Genomic DNA, 25881 nt, shown 5'->3' with positions numbered 1-25881 from the left:
TAAATCACAGACACATAGGATAACGGGGCTGAGGGTCAGCCTAACCACCCTCAGAGAGCACTTGTCATTCCAACCCTGAGTTCTCAACTTTTAACCATTACTCCCTATAAACAACAACCTATTTTTCTCTGGGCAATATTGGGTAAAATGATAAAGCAGGCAAAGTGTCATCCTTGGTGTCCTCTTTCTAGAGAATATGCCCAGAGTCTCCTGGCCTCTTTCTCACCTTTCTCCAGCTATCCCCCCTACAGATCACAGTCTTGGACTGAAGGTGTCCATCACCATAACTAGCACCACCTTCCAATCTCTGCCTGTGGAAAGTTCCACCTCAGCCTCCTAGGTCCAGCTCAAATGTGACCTCCTCTGGCAGCCCTTCCTTGATGTCCAGCCTGCATCTTTCTCTCTTCTGAAGCCCCATGACCCTTGGAATGGGCTTTGCTATGGTACTTGGCATTTTCTACCACTAGACAGTAAGCTCCTCGAGGGCAGGATCCATGTCTGATTCATCTCTGGGTCCCCTGCAGGCTGAACTCAGTGAACCCTTTCTGAGGCATGCAGAAACGGCTAAAGGAGGAGTGAGGCTATAACCATGGCACAATGTGCTATGCCAATAGGCTGGGAGGAACTCGGGCCTGGAGTCTACCTCTTCCTAAGGCTGGTCCTTACCTCTCCCCTCCCCTGCTCACTCCCAGCCATTCCTAAAGGACCTCTCTGTTTCACTGTCTTCAGCCAACTGTCACTGTGGGACAGAATCCTCTGGGAAGGCTTCAGCTGTTAACAGCTTAGAATGTTGCTGTTCCCAGAAGTCTCTGCACTGAAGGGAGGGGTGGGAGGGGGAAGTGGGAGGAGGGTTGAAGGAGGTAAGGGTGTGAACCTTCACTTCCCAATGACTCCCCCTTAGTATTCTGAGTAGCTTTCCTTCTCTTTATACCTATGCCGTTTAGAAAGATATATGTCCTGGCTCTTAACAGCCCTTAAATAAATAGTAATCATTCTTAGTATTGTCATTACCAATAAGTCAAGAATAGCAACAACAGAGACATGTAAAACACAGAGCCCACCCCAAATACCTGAGCACTTGGAGGTGCCAAGTAGGAGATACAGATGGATTTTGGTAGGCAGAGTTTCTGGAAGGAAGTTTCTGAAAGGAAGGAGTTTTGAAGTATCTGCCTCCCTGGTGGTGGAAACAGTCTGAGCAAAGACGAGGAGGTGAAAACAAGCAGGTTGTGTGTGCACAGGGAATGGCCAATGACTGAAGAGAGGGCCCTTCTAAGAGACTGACAAGTGGAGCTGGTTAAAGGGCAGGAGGCAGTGGGAGGGGGGAGAGGAGCCAAGCTGAAGGGACACGTCATGACAAATTCAACTTGGAGTTGCAGTTGCATGTACTGGTGGGTCAGTAAGAAGAAATGTCCCCTAGGAACCTGAAGTTCCCAGGTTGAGAATGGAGAAGCTGAACCTAGGGTCACAGGCGTGAATGGATCTTGCAAAGCAGCAAGTGTGAGGGAAAGGGCAGGGTGCAGGATGCAGCAGGGTCTCCAAATGGAAAGTGTTGCAGGCTGACGATATAGTAATAGGAGCAGAGCTTCCAGCCCTTCCAAGTTCATCAATTACAGCAGAAAAGTCCAGAAATATAAGGCCGGGGGGGAAAGTACAGGATGGAGAAGGAGAAGGTTGTTAGAAACCTGCAGTGTGCTCTACAGGTAACTTTGTTTAAAATAAATATTGACATTTTATTTAGTTAGTGATTTCAAAGATTAACATCTTCATTGCTTTTCTGGATTGGGAGATATATTGAGGGCTCTATAAATGTTGAGTTGAACTTCCCACTTGGCCCTCTCCCTGGTGCTAGGTTTGAATAAGTGTATCCCTTGTCTTAGGGGTGTTGTGGAAACCTTTGCTTTCTCCCCATTCTTCTCCCTTTAGCTGCCAGCCAGGCAGTAAATCTTGCCAAATAAAGTCACCTTTACATGACTTATGCTTCTCCTCTGCCCACTATCACAAAGATAACGATTGCTGCAAAATCTTGAAGGGAGAAGGCAGTCCTTTGCAGGAGTAAAACTCTCTCCCTATTTTTTTCCATCCCAAGTCATGTTAAAATGGTTTTCAGTGGATACTGAGATGATGAAGAATGTTTTTCTTTTTTTTTTTTAACATCTTTATTGGAGTATAATTGCTTTACAATGGTGTGTTAGTTTCTGCTTTATAACAAAGTGAATCAGTTATACATATACATATGTTCCCATATCTCTTCCCTCTTGCATCTCCCTCCCTCCCACCCTCCCTACCCCACCCCTCCAGGCGGTCACAAAGCACCGAGCTGATCTCCCTGTGCTATGCGGCTGCTTCCCACTAGCTATCTACCTTATGTTTGGTAGTGTATAAATGTCCATGCCTCTCTCTCGCTTTGTCACAGCTTACACTTCCCCCTCCCCATATCCTCAAGTCCATTCTCTAGTAGGTCTGTGTCTTTATTCCTGTCTTACCCCTAGGTTCTTCATGACATTTTTTTTTCTTAAATTCTATATATATGTGTTAGCATACGGTATTTGTCTTTCTCTTTCTGACTTACTTCACTCTGTATGACAGACTCTAGTTCTATCCACCTCATTACAAATAGCTCAATTTCGTTTCTTTTTATGGCTGAGTAATATTCCATTGTATATATGTGCCACATCTTCTTTATCCATTCATCTGATGATGGACACGTAGGTTGTTTCCATCTCCGGGCTATTGTACATAGAGCTGCAATGAACATTTTTGTACATGACTCTTTTTGAATTTTGGTTTTCTCAGGGTATATGCCCAGTAGTGGGATTGCTGGGTCATCTGGTAGTTCTATTTGTAGTTTTTTAAGGAACCTCCATACTGTTCTCCACAGTGGCTGTATCAATTTACATTCCCACACACAGTGCAAGAGGGTTCCCTTTTCTCCACACCCTCTCCAGCATTTATTGTTTGTAGACTTTTTGATGATGGCCATTCTGACCGGTGTGAGGTGATATCTCATTGTAGTTTTGATTTGCATTTCTCTAATGATTAATGATGTTGTGCATTCTTTCATGTGTTTGTTGGCAGTCTGTATATCTTCTTTGGAGAAATGTCTATTTAGGTCTTCTGCCCATTTTTGGATTGGGTTGTTTGTTTTTTTGATATTGAGCTGCATGAGCTGCTTATAAATTTTGGAGATTAATCCTTTGTCAGTTGCTTCGTTTGCAAATATTTTCTCCCATTCTGAGGGTTGTCTTTTGGTCTTGTTTATGGTTTCCTTTGCTGTGCAAAAGCTTTTAAGTTTCATTAGGTCCCATTGGTTTATTTTTGTTTTTATTCCCATTTCTCTAGGAGGTGGGTCAAAAAGGATCTTGCTGTGATTTATGTCATAGAGTGTTCTGCCTATGTTTTCCTCTAAGAGTTTGATAGTTTCTGGCCTTACATTTTAGGTCTTTAATCCATTTTGAGCTTATTTTTGTGTATGGTGTTAAGGAGTGATCTAATCTCACACTTTTACATGTACCTGTCCAGTTTTCCCAGCACCACTTATTGAAGAGGCTGCCCTTTCTCCACTGTACATTCCTGCCTTCTTTATCAAAGATAAGGTGACCATATGTACATGGGTTTATTTCTGGGCTTTCTATCCTGTTCCATTGATCTATCTTTCTGTTTTTGTGCCAGTACCATACTGTCTTGATTACTGTAGCTTTGTAGTATAGTCTGAAGTCAGGGAGCCTGATTCCTCCAGCTCCATTTTTCGTTCTCAAGATTGCTTTGGCTACTCAGGGTCTTTTGTGTTTCCATACAAATTGTGAAATTTTTTGTTCTAGTTCTGTGAAAAATGCCAGTGGTAGTTTGATAGGGGTTGCATTGAATCTGCAGATTGCTTTGGGTAGTAGAGTCATTTTCACAATGTTGATTCTTCCAATCCAAGAACATGGTATATCTCTCCATCTATTTGTATCATCTTTAATTTCTTTCATCAGTGTCTTGTAATTTTCTGCATACAGGTCTTTTGTCTCCTTAGGTAGGTTTATTCCTAGATATTTTATTCTTTTGTTGCAATGGTAAATGGGAGTGTTTTCTTGAATTCAATTTCAGATTTTTCATCATAGTGTATAGGAATGCAAGAGATTTCTGTGCATTAATTTTGTATCCTGCAACTTTACCAAATTCATTGATTAGCTCTAGTAGTTTTCTGGTAGCATCTTTAGGATTTCCTATGTATAGTATCATGTCATCTGCAAACAGTGACAGCTTTACTTCTTCTTTTCCGATTTGGATTCCTTTTATTTCCTTTACTTCTCCAAATACTACTTTGATAGTTAATTTTTTTGTTTCGAAGGAAGAAAATTAGATTGGACATGATGGAGTTATCACTCTTAGAAAGTCTTCCAAGAGAATCTTCATAAGCCATGGAATTCCCAGTGACATGACAATACCTCTGTTTCCTTCAAGAGAAAATTCTTAGCATAATATTCAGTGTTTTAAATTTATTTTTAAAAAGATGCATGAGCATAAACTCTACAAGGTAAGCTTTAGGGTTGCACTTCACAGTAAATAGTTTACTACCCCCGCCCATGGCTGCTTCTCTTCCTTTCAATGTAGGACATCACCCATGAGTATCAACTCTTCAATGCATTATAGGAAAATGTGATTTTGGAAGATTCCTAAGAATAGAATTGTGAGGGCATAACCTATGTCATATGGCTAGCAGGGAAACTCAGCTAGCAGGGAAAACAGTCATAAGGCTAGGACTGTCTCAAAAACAAATTCAGCCAATACAAACTTAACATGTGAATACAGGTGCTGCTCACTGGCCTCCACTGCTGCCTTGACACCCCCATGCTCTGGGCCAGCTGACGACTCCCTCTGTGTTCCCACACATTCTCTGCTCGCCTGCTGCTTGACCTTCCATTCATTGATCCAACCTTTACTGAGCACCTGGTATGTGTCTTTGGCCCTGAGGTGACGGAATGGACATGACAGATCCCTGCTATGAAGAGACACACAGCCAAGAGGAGAGGCAGTTGTGCCAAGGTCACAGTATGACAAATGACTGCGGTCACAGAGGTCCATCCAGGATGTTAGGGAGCACAGCTCCCAATTCTGCTTGGGTGAAGGTGATGGGGAAGAAAAAAGGGAAGGCAGTCACACAGGAGGGGACACTTGCATTGATTCACCAGGCACACTGCAGAAGTGGCTATGAGAGAGGAGCTGGGAGGTGATGAACCAGAGAGGAAAGCCAGGGCAGGCCACATCAAGAGAAATGCTCGGGAATGACAGTTATCTGGATCCTATTCTGCCCAAATGTGAAATGGAAGACTGAGCCACATTGACCTAGGACAGGAGGGAAGGACACGTGGTAGGCGGAATTCTAAGGTGCCCCCCAAGATTCCAACCCCCTGGTGCACATGGCTGTGTAAGCCCCCACCCCTTGAGAATGGGCAGGACTTAATGAATATGATGTAATTTCACTCTCGTGATTGTTACCGTATATAGCAAAAGGGATTTGTAAATGAAATCAATGACCCTAATCAGGTGACTTCGAGTTAATTTAAAGCGAGATACTCTGGGTGGGCCTGAACTAACCAGGTGAACCTTTAAAAGAGTTCAGGCCTTCAGAGAAGTCAGAATGATTTCAAGCAGCAGAGATGCTCTTCTGTTGACCTTGAAGAAGCAATGTGCCATGTTGTGGAGAGGGCCACATGACAGGGAATGGCAGGTGGCCTCTAGGAGCTGGAACTGACTTCTACCAACAAGCAGTGACGTTGGAAGAGAGCCCTTAAGCCTCAGATGAGACTGCAGCCCCAGCCAACACCTTGATTTCAGTCTGAGCAGTGGACCCAGCTAACCCATACTTGGAGATAAATTTATATTGTTTTAAGCCACTAAGCTTGTGGTAATTTGTTACATAGCAATAGAAAACTAGTACAGTCGGCAAAGGAGGGAGTAAATGTTGAGGACAGAGGATGTAAGATCTGGAGTCCTTTGAGAAGCTCGGAAGCAAGAGAGCGTCCTGGCCAGCTGGAGTCATTCAGTGAGAGGTGCTGAAATATAAAATCAAGCGAAGAAGACTTGCCCTCCTCCTAAGGATCCCCACGGTAGGGATTAAATCCATGTCTTTCCTTCTCAAGAGGAATGCTCAGGGGAGTGGTACTGGCTACAGGTCTGTGAGTTCTCCCACCCAACAGGAGACTGGTATAGAGAAGAGAATCTGCAGATGAAATTTACACTCTGGGGAGGTGTCAACAGTGGGTTTCTGTCAAAGGCAAATCCTTCACTTTTGTCCCTTGAAACATGGCAAGTTTCTTCCCTGAAATTTAGTCGTTTCCTAGAACTTCCTTTCATGTTGTTACTTGCTACCGAAGGCACAAAAACAAGCTCCACCATTTTGTGGTGCATTTTCAATTCTTTTAGAATATTGAAAAAAAAAAAAGCACAGCCATTTAATTTTTTCCCCCAGAAGAGCCAATATTTGTTTTTTCTTTCTTCTTCTTTAAAAAAAATTTTTGCAAGGATCACACCAGTTTCTTTTGAACTGGTGAATCATTTTAATATTTGAATCATTTTAAAGGGTTCAGATGGACTATTTCTTTAATATTGGAAATAATTAGAGGTTATATAATATGCACAGGAAGGACAAATAGCTTTAAAAAGAAAACCCTCCATCTCTTTTTCTCCTACCATCTCAAGGGCCCTAAGTCTCCACTAAAAACAATAAAACATTTAAAATGATAAAGTTATCTTTAAATGAAATTTCAAAGCTCTAGTAGATTGTGCAATAGAATATTAAGTGCCTATTTTGTGAGAAAAGTATGGCACAGTGCTGCTGTCACATCCCCACATGGAAACAAATTACAGACATAACAATACAGGATAATTACATGTGGCACGAGGAGTCCAGACAAAGGTGCAATTGCAGAGGATGGGGAAATTGCCTAGAGACCAGGTGACTAGCCTTGAGCCCATATTTGAAAGAAGGGTAATCTCCCATCAGTGATGAGGACTGAGAAGGGGGGTGGGGTACTGGCATGGGGCAGGAAAAAGTTGGGAAGGTTGGAGGAGTCTAGGCATATTTGTGTAGCAATAAGTGAACCAGTGGTGTTGAAGGTGGAATTCATAGCAGGAAGTAGAGATGTTTGGAAAAGCAGGCAGCTGTGGAAGGTTTTGATTATTGAGTCTAGATCTTTCCTGTATGCAGTGGAAAGCCACTAAAGTCGTTTGGATCTATCAAAAGCAAATGTTTTATGAAAATCCATGGTTGGTTGTGTTTGTCTGGATTGGTGGCAGGGAGACTGTTGGGAGTTTATGGTGAAAGTGATAAGGACCCAGCCAAGGCAGTGGCAAGGAGAGGAGAAGATGGCATTCAAAATATAATACACAAAAAAATCAAAAGGACATGGTACCTCTCTAGGGAATCTGTTGACATCACAAGCCTTCAAAGCTTTTGGCTGGGACCCTGTATTTTGGTGCGGTCTAGTGGTCTCAGGCAATCTTCCTTTCTCTTTCCAGAGAAATATATGTGGTCTTACTCTGACGATTTTTGCTTTTTTTTTTTTTTTTTTTTTGCGGTACGCGGGCCTCTCAATGTTGTGGAGCACAGGCTCCAGATGCGCAGGCTCAGCGGCCATGGCTCACGGGCCCAGCCTCTCCGCGGTGTGGAATCTTCCCGGACCGGGGCACGAACCCGTGTCCCCTGCATCGGCAGGTGGACTCTCAACCACTGCGCCACCAGGGAAGCCCCACTCTGACGTTTTTACAGAATTAGCTCCTGACTAATTGAGAACTACAGGGATTAAAAATTAGTCACATCTGGAACAGAGCATTGTAATGGTGTAAAAGGCTGCTTGCTCTGGGGCAAGTGTGAGCCAACATTTAAAGATGCTCTTTGGGTGCAAATTGATGCTAAGAGATGCTGCTTGGGCCCCAAGTTTCCATAGGCTTCCACATATCTTCTTACTTGGCTCCCTGCTAAGCTGTGCATTTCTGGGTTGCCTCAGTTTCCTCCTCGAGAAATGCGTGTGATTCAACCTAATGCTAGTCTCATTTTCACCGCTGCCATTCTGATGCTGTTCTTGTCTCTACTCTTCAGCAGTCATGAAACTGAACACAGTCACCCAGTGCCTCGTACCTGGATTCTAGTGAAATGAAGGATGGAGACACTAAGGGTAAGAGCTAATTAACTATTGAGCACCAACAGTTTACTGGGTCCTCTGCTAGAAACTAATGAATGTGAAGTGCTTAGCACAGTGCCTGCTACAGTTGCGGCTCAATCAATGTTCATTTCTTTTCTCCTTGTTATTAAATTATAAAGAGGGCATGAGATGGTGAGAGAAAAGGAGCCAGAAGGGAGGTGGGCAAGGAGAAGCCCTGTCAGGTCTGCAATGCGACATGCAGGTAGCCCGACCCTCCTGGAGCAGGAGGAGAAGCTGGTCCTCACTGACCAGTTAGGAAGGAGAGAAGCCTTCCACCTCAAAGCTCTTAGCTCCCCTCTGAGCCAGGGCCAGCATTGAGGCCTGGGGGGAACTAGGAGGGATAACGCTGCTCCTCTGCTGCTTCTGAGTAATGGGGGACAGTCTTCTATCCCCAGATCACCCTCCTGGTCAGAGGAAAGTGTCTTGGAAAATGATCCCTCCCTTAACTTAGCTTTTCTTCCTTTGTATCATGGTCAGTTTCTGATTATTTTATTTTTTTAGAGAGGGGGATTAACACTTACTTGAATTATGATCAAAGGAGATCTAGTTCTGGAGAACATGGGACCTGGCTTCCTAGTGGACTTCTTCCTCTCTTGTGAGCGTCCAGATCCCATTGCCAGGGGCAGGGTCTCTTTTTCCCCAAAGTCCTCCTCAAAATGACACACTTGTCACAGAGCAGACTGCTATGGCTCTAGTGGTATGAGAAGGGAACATAGACCCTAAAGTCCTAGATGCTGATGCAGTGGAGAAAACAGAACCCATACTCAGGAGACCTGGGTTCTAGTCTATGTTTTGCTGTTAAGACCTTGAGAAAATCATGTCACCCTTTGAGTCGCAGTCTCCTTATGTACCATAGGAACCACAAAGCTTATCACAAAGTCTTGCTGGATTGTGGTGAGAATGGCAAGACAATTGATACACAGAGCACCCTTGCTGACTTATGGCACCTACTTGTGCTACTTAAATGGCTGACCCCTGTTCTTCCTCCCATTTTTATCTCCTTTCCCAGATTCAACACTCTGGCCGTACTTTGATGTAGAAAGAGAAGGTAAATGCTTTCAAATAGAAAAGGCCGCAGAGGTGGAGTGAGGGAGATAGTTTATCTCCCTTATGAAGGATTACCTCCTTGGCAGGTGGCCTCAGCTTCCCCCACTCTTATTTTTTTTAATATCAGATTCCATTCTTTTTCCATTTCAAGTGCCACTCTGGACACTCTCCAATGTCTTCACTTCCCTTTTGAGTTCTGGAACCCCAAATCAGGTTGTGTTCTCTAAGACTATATATAGTAGGCAAGAAGACTGCTACACAGAGTAATCTTGGCATTTTGTAGAGTTCACAAAACTAAAAGTAGTACTTCATATACTGTTTGGTAGAAGTGCTTTGTGGTTTGTTGCCCTCAGAGGAGAGAGGCAATACAGATGTTTTCTAGAAAGGCAAAGCCCCAGAACTGAGCTGAGAAATGCTCTCTGACAATGTGTTGTGGTTTGGGGGCTCACAAGAGACCTTGAGAAAGATCTCAAGCTTGGGACCTAAATTTCTAGTCCAAATTCCTGTTATTCCACTGGACTGTGAGCTCACTGAGGGCAGGGACCATATTTTAGCCATTTTTGTATCCCCAGGATATAGCACATAGGGACATACAATACATCTTTGCTGAGTGAACATCTATATCAAGTATCTACCCAAATAAGGCAGAAAACTTGGAGCCATAGACTCCTGGGAGCTGGCACCACCAGACCAGGGTATATAGGATCCCCAAACACAGGTTCTATCAGTGGGCTGCTTCCAGTAACACTTTGGGGAGCACCAACCAAAAGAGAAGGATTCAAAGTGTGTTGCTAGACTTCTGGTTCCAACCAAATGGAGGAGGCATGCTGTACTCTGTCTCTCCCACTGATTACAACTAAACACACTGAACAACAACAACAACAAAGACAACTAACTGAGGACTTTGAACAGTAAATAAAGCAGGGGGATTGGGGAAAAAATCAAAATATGATGAATGACCAATATGGTAGCAGCAAGTTTCCTGGGATTTTTCTCCTGGATTTGACCTGTCCGTGACTACTGTACAGAGTTATGAAACTGCGTGGCAGTCATGTACAGCAACAACTCCAAGAAACAGCCCATTTTCTCTGGCCAAATGACCTGGAAGATTGGGCCCTACAAGCTAGAGAGTGTGGACAAAACCCTGTTCTTTTTTCTCATATTTTTTATCTTTTAGTTCAGTTTTAAGGCCATAGGTAGCCCCCAGACTGCACTGCCACCATGCTAGCAGCTCAGATACCTAAAATCCCTGAGAGAAAACCTATAACTCTAGATAGAGGAACTCAGAAAAATTCACATAACCCTGTTATGTAAAGAGTATGAGGGTAGTTCTTATTTTTTTTTTTGTCTTGTCACTTTGTCCTGATTTTAAGAGGACCCAGAGTCTCATTACATACCATACAAAAAGTCCAGGTTACAATCTAAAATTATCCAATGTAATAAGAAGCAGAAAAATCTGACCAGTTATCAAATAAAAGATATGATAATGTTGGAATTACTAGAAAAAAATTTAAAACAGCTATTATACCATCCTTCATGATGTCAAGGTAAACACTCTTGAAATGAATGGAAAGATAGAACATCTCAGGAAAGAAACAAAAACTATTCAAAAAAAAAAAGAAGGACAGCCAAATGGAAATTTTAGTACTGAGAAATATCTGAAATAAAAATTCACTCGATGGGCTTAATAGCAGAATGCAAATGCCAGAAGAAAGTATCAGTAGGCTGAAAGATAGACCAATAGAAATTATTCAATCTGAAGAACAGAGAAAATGTTTGAAAAATAATGAATAGAGCCTCAGGGATCTGTGAGAGGATATCAGATGGTCTAACATCCATGTCATTGGAGTTCTTAAGAGAGAAGAGAGAGAGATTGATAGAGAAAAAAATTTGAAAAAAATAATAGCTGAAGATGTCCCAAATTTGGTGAAAGATATAAATTTACAGATTCTCTGCAAACAGTATAAACTTAAAGAAAACTGAACTGAACATTCTACCCTTTCCTACCATCTTACCCACCAATACCCTCCTTCTTACCTGCCTGGACCCTAAAGACATCTGAGTTTTTGACCCTGGTGTCAGGGAAGGAGCACATGAATACAAGACATCAGGAGCTTAGTCCTGTCTCACTGACTCAAGTGTGAGACCCAGGGAATACTAGTTCACCCTGCCTAGGCCTCAGTTCCTTGTCTGAAAAATCTCAGTGTTGAGCTACATGGTCTTCTAATTTCCCTTCTAGATCTAAGATATCAATGATCAGTTCCTATGTAGACTTTTTCTACTAAAATTATAACATTATTTATCAAAACCTAATGCTATGAAACAAGAGAACATTTTCCTGCCAAGAGTTTTGCACCTTTTGTAATGGTGCAAATGACTGAAATGGAGATAATCACAGAACCAAAAATGGAGTTTCAAAGCAACCAAAATGGAGGTTGGCTTTCCCCAGCAGCTTCCTACAGAAACTTTCAAGCACCATGGGAAGCCTGGAATTCATTGCAAAGGAAAGGAAGCTCTATAGAAAACTTTCACTCCCAGTAAACTCGTTTCAAATGTCATCATATTTTTCAGATGCTAAGGAATGGAATGGAATGCCCTCATTGCCTTGGATTCCTAGTGTAATGTCGTCTGTCAGAATACATTAATTCCCTATGTCTGTAAGCACGATAATAACTACCACTTGTGTAGCATCTTACAGTTAATAGAGTAGTTCTCATTTCATGCATTTTCTCATTTCATCCTCCCAACCGCTATCTTCTCAGGTAGATGAGAGCAATCACCTCCTGTTTTCTCAGAGAAAATAGTCTGAGAGAGGTTGAGAATTTTGCCCCAGACCATCCAGCACTAAGCTGGAGAAAGCGCCAACTGTTCTGACATCCAATTCTGTCCTCTTTTCCCACCACCAAGAACCAGAGGCCCTGGGCAATGCCAGAGCCAAGCTGTGAGCTACAGCTACTGGGCGCAGGGCCAGTTACCCCACTTTAGAAGGGCAGGATGTAGTAGATTAGATCCTCTCATTTCATTCCTCCCGAGAAGAATACAGTGTTGAGAGTCAGCTCCAAGATGCTCTGTCCCTTTCGCATTCCCTCATTTGCCCTCCAGCCGGGCTGCTTGGCTGGAGAGGCTTTCTGGTATTAGACACAGAAAAGTTCTCCATCCCCACACCCTGTGTATGAAGGCTCTTTTGAAAAAGTCTTCTCTTCCGTCCCTCCAGTGCCTGTGAATGTGCTTGGCTTTAAGTCAATTAGGCTTGGGGACTGGTGGTTGTTTCTTCAGGTTTTGCCACTGAGGAGCTTTGAAGGGCTTTGCTGCATGGCCCTTACATCTGCTTCCACTCGGCTCTCCTCTCCACCAAGGAATTCTGTCCCCTCACATTCCTGCACATTCATTCAGCCTTCATGCTGCATTGATGTGCCCAGAGGTCTTCTTTTCCTCCCTGCATGAGCCATTTTCAGCACATTTATTCACACATTGCCTTCATTTTCAAGAAGAATACAAAGTAGTCTCTTTGAGTGTGATAACTCTGAGTCATTGCATAGTGTCATCATTTCAAAACAAAAAGAAGTCAAAATGTGGGTGGGTTCATTCCCTGGCAAGGGAATAGGCCTTCTCTTCTTTGTTTTACCCTTAATGACTCATTCAACCTGAATCAAAGCTGAGTTGTCTTGGCCTTGGAACAGGAGGGTGGGGGTAGGAGGAGCAGAGGGTAGGCATCCTGTAAGCTGGGGCCTTGGGCCCAAACCCCAGGAACCATGTCCATGAGGCATGAAGAGGGCAGAAGGGACTGAGAAAACAGAGTGGTAGGATGGTGCCATGCAAAGCCCTCCCTCATTTCTGGTCCGGGTTCTTCCCTCTATAAAAACTTCAAAAGGCTCACATGAGTGGGTTGGGAAAGGACAGGGCACATGACTCCACTGTAACTATTTCCCTGAATCACTGTGCTTTCCTACTGGGGCATAGGAGTCTTGATTCAGGACAGGAGGTTTGACCCTCACCTGTTTAGGCACCTGGAGAGGTGGAGAGAGGAGGCTTTGGTGACACACTTAGGTCTGGATCCCACCTCTGCCACTTCCTGGCTATGTGACCTTGGAATAAGTACTTAACCTCTCTGAGTCTCAGTTTTCTCTTTGTAAAAAGAGAATAATAGTACTTATCTTGTTAAGTTCTTGTGAGGATAAAATGTAACATTTTCGAAGTGCCTAGCACAGTGCTCCTGAAATTATCTCCTAGACTTCCCTGGCTCACATACAGGATGTGTAGGGCAGTGGACAAGTTGGCTTGTTGGCCTTGGATAGCCATTTAATCTCCCTCAGTTTCTTCTTCGGTAAGATGGGATAACATGTACTTCGCAAAAGGATTGTGAGCATTAGAAATGAAGGCATGAAGAGTCCAGCACAGCTCCAGGGCACTGTGGCTCCTTAAGTGGTGCTGCTGGTCAATTGGAGGTTATAATTATTTACCTTATAGGTCGGTGTCAGGGGCCAATGCCCCTAGAAAGGGGTCCCTGGGAAGATTGCAGCAGTCCTTAGATCAGAGGCAATGTCAGAGACTGGAGGGTGGACCAAGACAGAAGACGCCAGCAGGTTTTGAGCCAGAGAACATGGGATCAGGGGGCCATCAGCTGGAGCCAGTACCCAGAGGTGTGGGGCAGGGTGGTCAGACAGGGCATGATGCCTGGCAGGACACTTGCCCCCTAGGGCCGGAGAGGCTGCTCCACATGCCCGGTTACGCAGCTGTGTCTTCCACAGTCTTGGGCTCAAGAAGTCTTTCTGCTGGGTCCACAGGCCTCACTCACAATGCAGGCTTCCAGGCAGGGTTCTGCAGGGGTCTAGAAATTGTAAAGCAGCACCCTGGTATAGCAGCTCTAAACATGGGGACCTGGGTCACTGCAAAAGACCCACAAGCATAAAAGCATTCCTTTGGGGGAAGGAGGACCTTTTGTCTTTTTCCTGGTGGAAGCTGAGATATGTGGGGTTTTGGTCATGCTAGGCTGTCTAGTGGTCCACAGACCCCTTGAGGTTCCAACACAAATGGCCTTGGGATACACGAAGAACTCTGTACCACTCTGAAAGAGCAATGAGATTCATCTCCCCAGTCCCACCTTTCAGCAAAAGTTTTAGTTGCACCCCCTGGAGAACCAGCTCTTTGTGGCTTTCCCAAGAAAACCACAACCAAACCATCTGCTAAAAAAATCACACACCGTTCTGCCTCAGTACTCCTACTTGCATCATTGTTCAGTCTGTAATGTCCTCTCCATTCACCAAAATCCTACCCATACACAAGGCCCAGCTCCAATCTCAACTCTTCCAGGAAGCCCTCTAATATCTTTCCAGCCCACAGCAATTATCCCTTCCTTAAAACACACGGATCATGCCACCATTTTCTTTCTGGATAGCTCTTATTCCATGGCTTTGTTTGTTAACATCTGTCTTCGTTATTTTAACATTTTTCTTTATGAATGTTAGTTTCCTCTGTCTTTCTAGTTTCTTACTTCCAACTAGTCACCAAAGACTGTCGGTTGTACCTCTCAGCAATATCTCAAATCCGTCAACTTCTGTCTACCTCTCGGGGCCTTTTTCTGGTTCAGGCCACCAGCACTGCAACAGCCTCCTAAGTGGTCTCCCCACATCTTGACCTGCCCCTCCAATCCATTCTCTACCCTGAGGCTAGAGGACTCTTTCTAAAATACAAATATGCCTCAAGCATTTTAACCCACTAGCCTCAAGATAAAATATAAACTCTCCAACAGGCCTTTCAAAGTCCTGCCCACCTTTCCAGTCACATTTCTCAACATTCCCCACACCTCTCTTCCACCGTGGTCACCAAGGCTTGTCCCACTCTGGTCATGATAAAGCCCTCTCAGCTTCTCACACACACCCTCCTTTGGACATTCTATCTGGAGTACTCTTCCTTTCCACCCTCCGTGCCCCTCACACAGCACTCCCTTGGCCTACACATCCTCAGTCTTCAGGTCTCCACTTCAATGTTATCTCACCCACTAAGCCTTGACCTTACCCCCAACAGCCTAGTCCAGGTGACATACCTGGAGTACCTTGTCCCCTCCCATCAGGGCACTTTTAATTCCATATTGTAGTTGCCTGTTTACTGGTCTCTGTCCTCCACTGGACTATAAGCAATTTCAGAGCAAGAAGCATGTCTGCACAGTTTACTGTTGTATCCTCAGTGCTGCACCCAGTGTCTACATTTAGTAGATGCTCAATAAATAATGTTTTAGTGAATGAATGAAAAGAAGAATGAATCTGTACATCCACATCTTCAAGGGCAGCAACCATTTCTTATGCTTCTTTTCAGGACCTCATTCAGGACCCTGTGCATTCTAGGTACAAAGGAAAGGAGGTAATTATTTGCTGTGAGCAAAAAAGCCTCATTATTTAAATAGCACGCTCCTCTATTTCTTGTTGTTTCCCTCTCTCCACATGGAAGGCTTTTTGAGCTGCACGCCAGCAGGGATGCAGCTGACAACATGGTGACCTAGATCTGCCTACAGGGGAGCTGGACAAGCAGCGTCCCCAGCCAGTATTGGGAGACCCACAGAATTCAAGGCCTCCAGAACCTGAATGGGCCACTCATCGCAGAGGAACAGAAAAACCCTTGATAGAGTCCAGAAACTCAAGTATTAGTCCTAGCTCCTTCATTAGTCATGGGACAATGGGCAAAATTACTTAGCCTCTCTGGAGTTCAGTTTCCTCATTCGTAAAATGTGGTAAGGGAAAAGGGCCAAAATGTATCTTCACTTATAGCTCTGAATTGTCATTCTATGAAAAAAAAATGTCACCACATTCCCACCAGAGGTGAAGAAGAATTGGGCTGTTTCCAACCTAAAGGTCAGGACACCAGTACCATTTCGAACAAGGTAAGTATTTTGTAATCATAATCTCATCCATTGTATGAGGCTTTAAACTTGGTAGTGCGTTTTCATAATTTTTATTCTTTTAATAACTGCAGCAGAGGTAACCATATGGGTATGTCAGTATCCTCTCCCTCTTCCCTATCAATTTTATTAGAAATAGCAATATGCTCAGTTAAAAAGTATATTCCCCAGCCTCCCTTACGGCTAGAATGACCATGTCACTAAGTTCTAGCCAATAAGGTGATATGAGCAGAAGTCACATGTAGCATCCAGGAAGTCTCCCTAAAGGGAGAGAAGAAAACTTTTGTGCTCTTTCTTCTCTCCTTTATGCTGGCTGAATGAGAATGAGAATGAGATGTCTGGAACTTGGCAGCCGTAGTGTACCATGAGATGATGTGCTAAGAATGGTGGAACAGGAAGACAGAAGGAGCGTTGGTCCCTGATACCTGGAGCCACCATCCCAGCCCTGGGCTACTTCTGTTGGACCTCTTTTCTATGAGAGAGAAATAATTCCTATCTTGTTTTTAAGCTACTATTTCCATTTTCCTGTCACATGTAAGCAAACCTAATCCTAATCGATAAAATAATCATCTGTTTTATGCAAGACCCTGTGCTAAATGCTGTAGGGAATGCAAAGGTGTTTAGACAAACAAGATTTGGGCAAGAAGGTTCTGTCTGGGTATGAAGGAAAGGCTAAGAAAGGTTTAGCTTCGCAGGTCCATGTGGGTATGAAGAGGATTTACAGGGGCTGAGATCAGGGAATATAATGAAAGGAGTTTGAATGCCAGGCTAAAGAGGTTGGATTTGATCCTATGACAGACAAATAGAGCAGATGACCTTTCCCCCAATTTTCAAATGAAGAAATCCATGCCTAGGTTACAGGACTTGTCTAAGGTCACCCAGCCAGGGAGTGACAGAATCAGTCTCAATTCTCTTGACACTTAGTCCAGAGTCATCCCACAGTTCTGTTCTGCCTTTGAAAGGATCTGGGGCAGAAAGTGTAAGAATGGAGATTTTACACTTTGACATAGCCAGGTAACTGGGCTGTGCACCCCTCCAATCACCCCCAAACCTCCAAGAGGAAGCTTTGGGAATTGCCAGAAGTCTAGGATCCAGACCTACCTTTAAGTCAGAGGACCCTTTCTGGGGCCCCTGCTTCACCACCCCCATGAGGCTGCTGTGGTCAGGGTGCTCCTTTACTGTGTAGTAAGGCTCCAAGTGTCAGGCACAGTGCTGCGTGCTCTACATACTTAATCTAATTTACTGCCCTCAGCGGCCTAACAAGAAAGTTATAATGCCCATCCCTATTTTACAGATGAAGATGAAGAAACAGAGGCTCAAAGAAATGAAGCCACCTACCCAATGTTGCTCAGTTGATTGAAAAGTTGAGGTAAAAAGCCATGTTTTTTCAACTCCATAGACCTGTTCTGAGCCCCATTCTAACATCTTCCCAATCCCTGCCAAAGCATGGTATAGTCTCCTGTTCCTGCTCAGACTCCAAGGACTTACCTCATTTGATGGGTTGACCAGTGCCAGGGATCTCCTGCCAGATTCCAGTTGTGCTCACTCCACCTGCAGTCAGGAACCAGACTCCCATCCAGTAGTCACACCACCCATGCTCTGCACATGGCCCCATGTGGGTGAGGGATCTTCTGGGGAGAGAGTGGGCCCACAGATACCCAGACCTCTGTGACCTCAGGCCTCCCAGGGCTCTTAATCTTGGCTGGTCATGGGGCAGGGATATAAGAGTCCTCCCATTCTAGGTTCTGGAGTTCACAGATTCCAGTGAGCTGTTTCATGGGATCAGGGACACTCCATTCTTTGTGTCCTTCCTGTGACTGTCATGGTTAGAATGCATTTGTTCTGATTTGCACTGGCATTCATTCAATAAACAACTGGTCATTGGAACTGAATCTCCTATCATTGACAGTATTTGGAAAGTTGAGTTTCACTGTGCAGGTCATCCAGTGTGTATCTTTCCAGTAATGTAGTATGTCCAGTGTTCCAACATGAACCACATATTCCTCTAAGCTGACCACCCCGGCTGTCTTCTGGAAATTCCACAGGAAACACCCTGAGAAGTAGCCTGCAGAGCTGAAGGCAATGCGTGGATCTTGGTCCCTCTGCATTCACTGCCCAAGTACGAGGGGCCAAGCGCTTTGCCAGACTTTGCCCTGGGCCATCACCTGTCCACCCCATTGTTGTCTTGCACAGCCTCCCTTTCCTTTGGCCAAACAGTCGCTGTTTCTTTCCAAGCTCAGCCTAGGATTCTCATCCCTACACCCTCTCCCCTAATCATGCTGAAGATGGAATATGTTCACCTTATTTTATTATAACTTGATATATCAGGTATAGCCTAAGTCTAGCAGATTTTAATAGTTATGAGTAGAATATTCATCCATTTCCTTATAAACACTATAATCAACATTCCTATTCTCTGATGCACCACTTAAAATATCTGAAATCAGACATGAAAGAGTAACTTAAATTTGTTCATAACAAAGTTTTCTCTTTTTTATTTTAAAAAATTTTTATTTTATATTGCAGTATAGTTGATTAACAACGTTGTGTTAGTTTCAGTTGTATAGCAAAATGATTCAGTTATACATGTACATGTATTTATTCTTTTCCCATTTAGGTTATTACAGAGCATTGAGCAGAGGTCCCTGTGCTATACAGTAGGTCCTTGTTGGTTATCTATTTTAAATATAGCAGTGTGTACATGTCAATCCCAAACTCCCAATCTGTCCCTCCCCCACTACCATTCCCTCCTGGTAACCATAAGTTCATTCTCTAAGTTCAGTGAGTCTGTTTCTGTTTTGTAAGTAAGTTCATTTGTATCATTTTTAATTAGATTCCACATATGAGTGATATCATATGTTATTTGTCTTTCTCTGTCTGACTTAACTTCACTTAGTATGATAACTTCCAGGTCCATCCATGTTGCTGCAAATGGCATTATTTCATTCTTTTTAGTGGCTGAGTAATATTCCATTGTATGTATGTACCACATCTTCTTTATCCATTCATCTGTTGATGGACATTTAGGTTGCTTCCATGTCTTGGCTATTGTAAACAGCGTTGCCATGAACATTGGGGTGCATGTATCCTTTTGAATCATGATTTTCTCCAGATATATGCCCAGGAGTGGGATTGCTGGATCCTATGGTAGCTCTATTTTTAGTTTCTTAAAAAAACATCCATAGTGTTTTCCATAGTGGCTGCACCAGCTTACATTCCCACCAACAGTGTAGGAGGGGGTCACTTTTCTCCATACCCTCTCCAGCATTTATTGTTTGTAGATTTTTGATGATGGCCATTCTGACTGGTGTGAGGTGATATCTCATTGTAGTTTTGATTTGCATTTCTCTAATAATTAGCAACGTTGAGCATCTTTTCATGTGCCTCTTGACCATGTGTATGTCTTCTTTGGAGAAATGTTCATTTTGGTCTTCTGCCCATTTTTTGATTGGGTTGTTTGGGGTTTTTTTGATGTTGAACTACATGAGCTGTTTGTAAATTTTGGAGGTTAATCCCTTGTCAGTCACTTCATTTGCAAATACTTTCTCCCATCCTGTGGGTTGTCTTTTTGTTTTGTTTATGGTTTTCTTTGCTGTGCAAAAGCTTTTGAGTTTAATTAGGTCCCATTTGTTTATTTTTGTTTTTATTTCCATTACACTAGGAGGCGGATCGAAAAAGATATTGCTGTAATTTATGTCAAAGAGTGCTCTGCCTATGTTTTCCTCTAAGAGTTTTATAGTATCCAGTCTTACATTTAGGTCTTTAATCCACTTTGAGTTTATTTTGTGTATCGTGTTAAAGAATGTTCTAATTTCATTTTTTTATATGTAGCTTTTCCAGAACCATTTATTGAAGAGACTGTCTTTTCTCCATTGTGTAGTCTTGCTTCCTTTGTTATAGATTAATTGACATAGGTGCATGGGTTTATTTCTGGGCTTTCTATCCTGTTCCATTGATCTATATTTCTGTTTTGAATTTGTTCATAACAAAGTTTTCTGAAGATATAAGCAGATTCTGTCAGATGCAGAAGCACGTACAGTTCTTACAAACACTTTCACATGTTGTAGCATAGTCAAAATATCTCACCAGGGATAATAATTAAACCTTGTAGAAATTCTTACAGTTTTTACACAATCCTCATAACCTGTCATTGTCATCAATAAGTGATAGCCAGTTAAGCAGTTGTATCCACATGATTACCAAAGGTTCATTGCTTCATTGGCTGCAGCAGTTTCATGAAAATCATGCCCTAAGTATTTTATATATAGCAATATGTTGCATTTATACATTCCTCTAGGAAAAATAAGCAGCTGGTGGGCACAAAAGGACTTTAAAACCCTGTACCACACTGCACATGTACTAGCTGTCCTTTTAGACAGGCAGCAACAGAGGTTGGCCAAAATCAGGCTAGGCTCCAGACCCAGTTTACCTCTTAATAGTGTGTGATCTCTAGTAGGTCAACATTCTCTGAACCTCAGGTTTTTCATCTGTAAAATGGAAATGATAATAATGCCTGCTCTACTATGAGGTTGAAATCAGATCAGGGATGAGAAATCCCTTATAAGCCATGAAGCAACAATCAAACATTCGTCATTTTTTCACACACATTTACTTTTAATCTTCACAAGGCTAGGAGCTAGACATCATCATCCCATTTTACAGACATGGAGACCCAAGTTAACAAGCACTGGAGGGCCTGAGGTCCAAACCTAGATCCCCGTGTCAAATGCTCTTTCCCCTCTGTGCGATGGCACACCCTGTGGCCTGGTTCCTTGCTCACCACTATGTCATGAGCCATTGGCCTTAAGTCTGGGAGCAAACCAGCTTGTGTCAAGAGCCACACTCTGGGGAGAAGGGGGCCAAAGGAAGCCAGCCAAGCCCCTGAGGCCTCCACTGGCCATGAGCCCTACCCCAGGTCCCAGCTGCCTGACTTCCCCCAGCACAAGTGTGGTTGCCAAACACCTGTGGAGGGAGCATCTGCCTCCACCCCGGGCCCTGGGCTGAGGAAGCGCTAGGGAAAGCAGATGGGATTCGGCGGCACCACCTGATGAGGCTTGTCATCTGGCTGAGGCAAGAACTCAGAGACACAGCTAAGCAACAGTCCAGTACAAAACAGTACACGGTCAGGTGCCAAGTGAGTGGGAAAGACAGAAGGACATTCCCAGAGTCTCTGTTTACGGACACTGGCAATTCTTGAAGTTCTCTGTGGCCCCAACAAAACAAGAGATACCTCAGTCTGGGGAGACATGGAATCTGCATCATCAACCCCACTCCTGAGGTCCGTCTCAGCCCTCTCCCTTCATGACCCCATAGCTGTCTCCCTCACTGGCCTGTAGGCTCCACAAGGTCAGACAACAGACAGTTCCATTGCCACACACGCCAGGCCTGACCCAGAGTCTGTCCTCAGTGAACATCTGCTGGATTGAGCAGGCGGAAACAGAGCAGATGGACAGCACTAGGGACTCATCCTCTGGCCCTGGAGGCCCATGAGAGAGTGTGCAGGCAGGGAGGACCCTGTCCTGAGAAAGGGGAGGCCTAGGCCCTCACGGAGAGGAGCTCCCTGAAAAGAAAGGAGAATTCAACAACATCCTGTGAACTACACTGAGAGAAACGCTGTTTAGAAAAGAAGCCTGATAACTGAAATCCCTGACAGCAGCAGCTAAGCCAGGGAGCACGCTCCTGCCTTGTGCCAGAGGTGAGAAGGTAGAGACGCAACTCCATTCCCATGCCCCTGTACGTGCGGCCTTCCCGCCGCTGGCTGCCAGGGCTGCTTCCTGGACTTGAGGTGGACTGAGTGCACAGGTGCGAGCACTTTCCTGCCTCCTTGCTGGCGGGGGCGGGGGTAGCTCATCTATGAGTTTTAAGGGCCCTGGCCTCTTTGGAGGAAGGCAGCCTGCTTGCCAGGCAGTGTTCTTCCCCTGATCTCCTGCTGAGAACAGATGGAGGCTTTCTCTGAACTGTGCAGCCCCTAGCCTGATTTGGAAGCACAAGGGGAAAATTAATACAGAGAGCTACTACATGCAAATGCCTCTCTCTTTTTGTACACTGTATTTACAGAAGGGAACTGCTTTGGCTTTTAGAGAGAAGTGTGATGTAAGAGTTTGTTGCTGCTGCTGCTGTTCACCACCCAAGCTGTAAAAACAAACTGGAAATACTTAAATGTCAGTAACACCACCAAACCGCTTAAAAATATATCATAGGCCCCATTCAGTTGTCACTTTTAAAATTCCTGGTAGAATAGAGAACTTTCTGAGGAGAACTTGTCATACTCTAATGTTTGACAACATGTTTTCCACCTTCCCTCCCCAAACTCCCTTGTGAGGTCTTTGTGAGTACATTTGATTGCAACAGTTTGGGGTGAAACTAACTTACCGTGTGGCCTTGGGCAAGTCCCTGACAGCAGGACCTCTAAGTTTCTCTTCTGCTCTGGCTCTGGAGTCTTTTTCAGTTCCATGAGTCCATAACCAGTGATCCCATTGGGAAACAGTGCAGTTCCTAGAATTATAGGTCTGCAGGGAACACAACCCACTTCTGGCTGAACTGTTCCTAAACTGCTTCTTACACAGAGCTTCCAAACTTTCAAGCCTCCAATGAAAGCCATTGAGGCTTGAATGAAAGCCTTTCAATGGTTCCAAGGAATTCAGTGTTTTCTGCTGTACCAAATGACTGCTGGAACCACAAGGGCCCTGGACAGGCCTTAGCTGGCCCCGTAAAAAGAAGGCAGTTGACCTTCTGCCCTCCTCCCAAGCTTCCTCTTCCAGTGGCCTCCTGGGCTGCCTTCTTTGTACTCATTCTCACAGCCCCACCACCCCAAGAGTCCAGGCCCTTGGGTGGCCTGCAGTTGCCGGCCACGCCTGGCTTCTCCAGCCCTCTCCTTCCCGCCTGACGAGAAACTCCTTCTATAGTGTCTGCACTCAAGTGGGAAGGAGCCATCTGACTAACTCATGCTCAGGCTTAATGTTTCCTCAAGAATTGAAATATGGATGTCTCATAGGAGAAAAAAATCCATTACATTCCCACAGAAATTAATTTTGAAGAGTTGAACTTGAGGCACCAAAGATGAACCAAGAGAGGGAGATGTTTTGTGGCATGGGAGGCTTCCAATGCCAGATTTCTGGATTTGGGTTTGGCCCTACCCTTTCTTTAAAAACTGTGTGCTCTTGGGAAATTCACTTAACCACTCTGAAATCCAATTTTTATGACTATAAAATGATTCTGGAGCCTCTGACCTACCCCCACAAGATCATGTGAGAGCACTTGCACACTGTAAAGTTCAGCACAGACCTACATGTCCGCACCCTGCACCACCTCCTCTGCCGGTGTGTCTGAAAGCAGCCCACTCCCTAAGTCAGCTCTGTTTCAGCTCTGCCATTCACAAGGCCTGCGGAGAAGACGCGGGAGGGAGAGAAGGATGCCAGTGCTTTCCCTTCTAGGCTGCCCCACGCTTTGTCCCTTCTCCACCTCCTAATCACTGCAGGGATTCCTCCCCCCCCACAAGAAAACACTCCAAGTCTCTGAAGCTCACAGGCTGAACTTCACCACAGGCAAGGTTTCTGACACCAACCGTAACAGGACAGCAAGAGACTGGCATGCAGGGCAGAAGGGAGGAGGGTCTGTGTCGTGCATAAAACTAGGAGACATAGAGGTCTTGCTTTTTTTTTTTTTTAACCTATACAAAAATGTGGCCCTTCTGACACTGTTCACAGCATCTCTCAGCCCCCTTGAAGACTGGGCAGCACGATGACAAGCTTAGTGCTATTTTAAAACCAGGCAGCCCATAAAATTGGGCTATTCCCACATTCTCCTCTCAGAGAACAGCCCTCCAACCCCCCAACACGATGGACACTCTTCTTATTTAAATGTAAACATTTCTCAGCATTTCCCAAGATCAATATTTATAAATCATAAATACTATGCTGGCACTTACTCTAGCCATTCCTAATTATCATTAGGCTCATATGATGACAATGTGCTCCCATATAAATTTGAAAATTGTTCTAAAAATGCTAACAGAAACAAGAGTGAATAAAACAAAGCCAATTCATAGGACACTCAAACACTGTAAAGAGAGGGACCGTCATGTTTATTAAGCCCCAGTCTGATGAAATTAAGTAATGCATGCTGGGTGACAAGGTCACACTGATCAGAGCTGGGGTATAACCCGGTTCTTCTAATCCAGTTCATGGCTAGTTGAGGATGAAACAGAAATAATATAAACTAAAAGGTAAATCTGAGCCAAAAAGATAAAAGGCAAATTCACAGCTGTTTTAAAACTAAACGCGATTTTAAATCCAACTAACAAACATGTGGAAATTAAACTTAAATGAGAGAAAGCATAAATGGATAATGCAGGTTTCAGACAGGCAAAGTAAATGTTAACTGTAAACCCATTTCAGCTGTCCACCGATCTGGAGTTTTTACTGTCAGCCATACGGATCCTAGTGGGTCGTAATTCTGAGGAGGAAGTGATTATACTGGGAAAACAGAGGTCATAGGCAAAACAATAACAAAATGCTGGGGCTCGTCTTCAACACAAATTGAAGTCAGAAATGGAGATGTAACCTCATTTTTGGTGAAAATGACCAGGAAGAATAAACAAAGAAAGAAAACAGTTCTTTCTCTCCTTCAGGCAAAAGGGAATAAAATACCAGTAAACAAGAAAAACTAATAAAGAGAATTCCTAAGTCCAGATAAACAGTCCCCACTTTGATCGGGGTGGGTATGCAAACCAGGCTGCAAGGCCCTTATAGTGGTTCTGAAAAGCAAGCTGAGGAGAGATGCCTTGTGGGTGCTTGTAAGAAATTTCAGCCTAAAGATGTTCACCTCCTTCACCATCTGCTTTCTCTGCTCTGCCTTCTTGGGCTAACAGTATGATGCTAAACCATGGAGCTTGTCTCTCATGCTTACCCAACAATTAAGAGAATTCCTGAGTCCCCCCAGATTCTCTCAGTTTGATTAAGGCAGGTGTCCAAATCAGGTTGCTATGGAATAAGGATCTGTTCTACTGAACGCTGTCAACTCAATGCATAATTTACCTAACCCAGCCATGCCTTCCAAGAGGCCAGAGGCAAAGCTCTTCTAGGAAAACAAAGGAAGAAAAGTGCATCTGCAGTATTTAAGTCGAATGTCCAGAACTCCTGGACAACGAGGAATAAGACTATAGCAAAACTAATAGGAACATGACATGGACCTTACAGTAGAAAATTCTTGCTGGGACAATTCTCAACTACAAAACAATGTACAATGTGGCTCAAGTTTAATATTAAAACTAGTAAATCCCAGGTATCCAGACTTTCACTCATATTTTTTTTTTATCAGAATTGTCTGTTATGTGAAGTACCTAAAGAAAGGAACAATGTACATATGACAGCATTCAAACTCAAAGGCACAGGGCCTTGGGAAGGGTCAGTGTAATGAGGGGCTTTAAAGCTTAAGCATCTTTTGCTTCATGGCACATCTATCTCTGCCAATGCATCACTGTGTAGTTCCTTTAAATAGTTGTTTACTGCATTTCATTGACTCATAGACTTTTAACCTGGAAATATGAACTGGCTTGTCCATGGCCATACAGCTAGCTGGTGGAAAAGTGAGGGATCAAGCCAGTCTTTTGAATCCAAATCCAGAACTGTGTTCCCTACATCCACTACACCTCCAGCTACTTTGTACACACTCCTAATCATCCAAAAGTAGCTCAGATTCTTGGTTTCAGGCAGTCAATAAAAGGTCTTAATTTCTAGCACCTCAAAATAATGAACA

At 43.9% G+C, this 25881-nt stretch overlaps 2 protein-coding genes across 4 annotated transcripts in view; one reads left to right on the top strand and one right to left on the bottom strand.

Annotated features, from left to right (window-relative positions):
* The window catches only part of LOC114903553 (aromatase), a 115752-nt gene extending 97756 nt beyond the window's left edge, over nucleotides 1-17996 (bottom strand). The window contains exon 1 of the mRNA XM_029236427.1: nucleotides 17614-17996. The gene's annotated coding sequence lies outside the window, so the exon portion shown is untranslated. The remainder of the gene's footprint in view (nucleotides 1-17613) is intronic.
* GLDN (gliomedin) overlaps nucleotides 15866-25881 on the top strand; it is a 101483-nt gene continuing 91467 nt past the window's right edge. For 2 of the 3 annotated variants that reach the window (XM_029236429.1, XM_029236431.1), the window contains exons 1-2: nucleotides 16368-16659; nucleotides 17420-17494. The gene's annotated coding sequence lies outside the window, so the exon portion shown is untranslated. Of the gene's footprint in view, nucleotides 16108-16367; nucleotides 16660-17419; nucleotides 17495-25881 lie in introns of those variants that run through there. The other variant, XM_029236430.1, reaches the window with a different exon arrangement.

Source organism: Monodon monoceros, unplaced genomic scaffold, assembly GCF_005190385.1.
Source record: "Monodon monoceros isolate NGI ecotype Baffin Bay Population unplaced genomic scaffold, NGI_Narwhal_1 Super_Scaffold_21, whole genome shotgun sequence".
NCBI lineage: Eukaryota > Metazoa > Chordata > Mammalia > Artiodactyla > Monodontidae > Monodon > Monodon monoceros.
The sequence above is the reverse complement of the archived record's forward strand: the minus strand, read 5'-3'. Positions and strand labels throughout refer to the sequence as shown.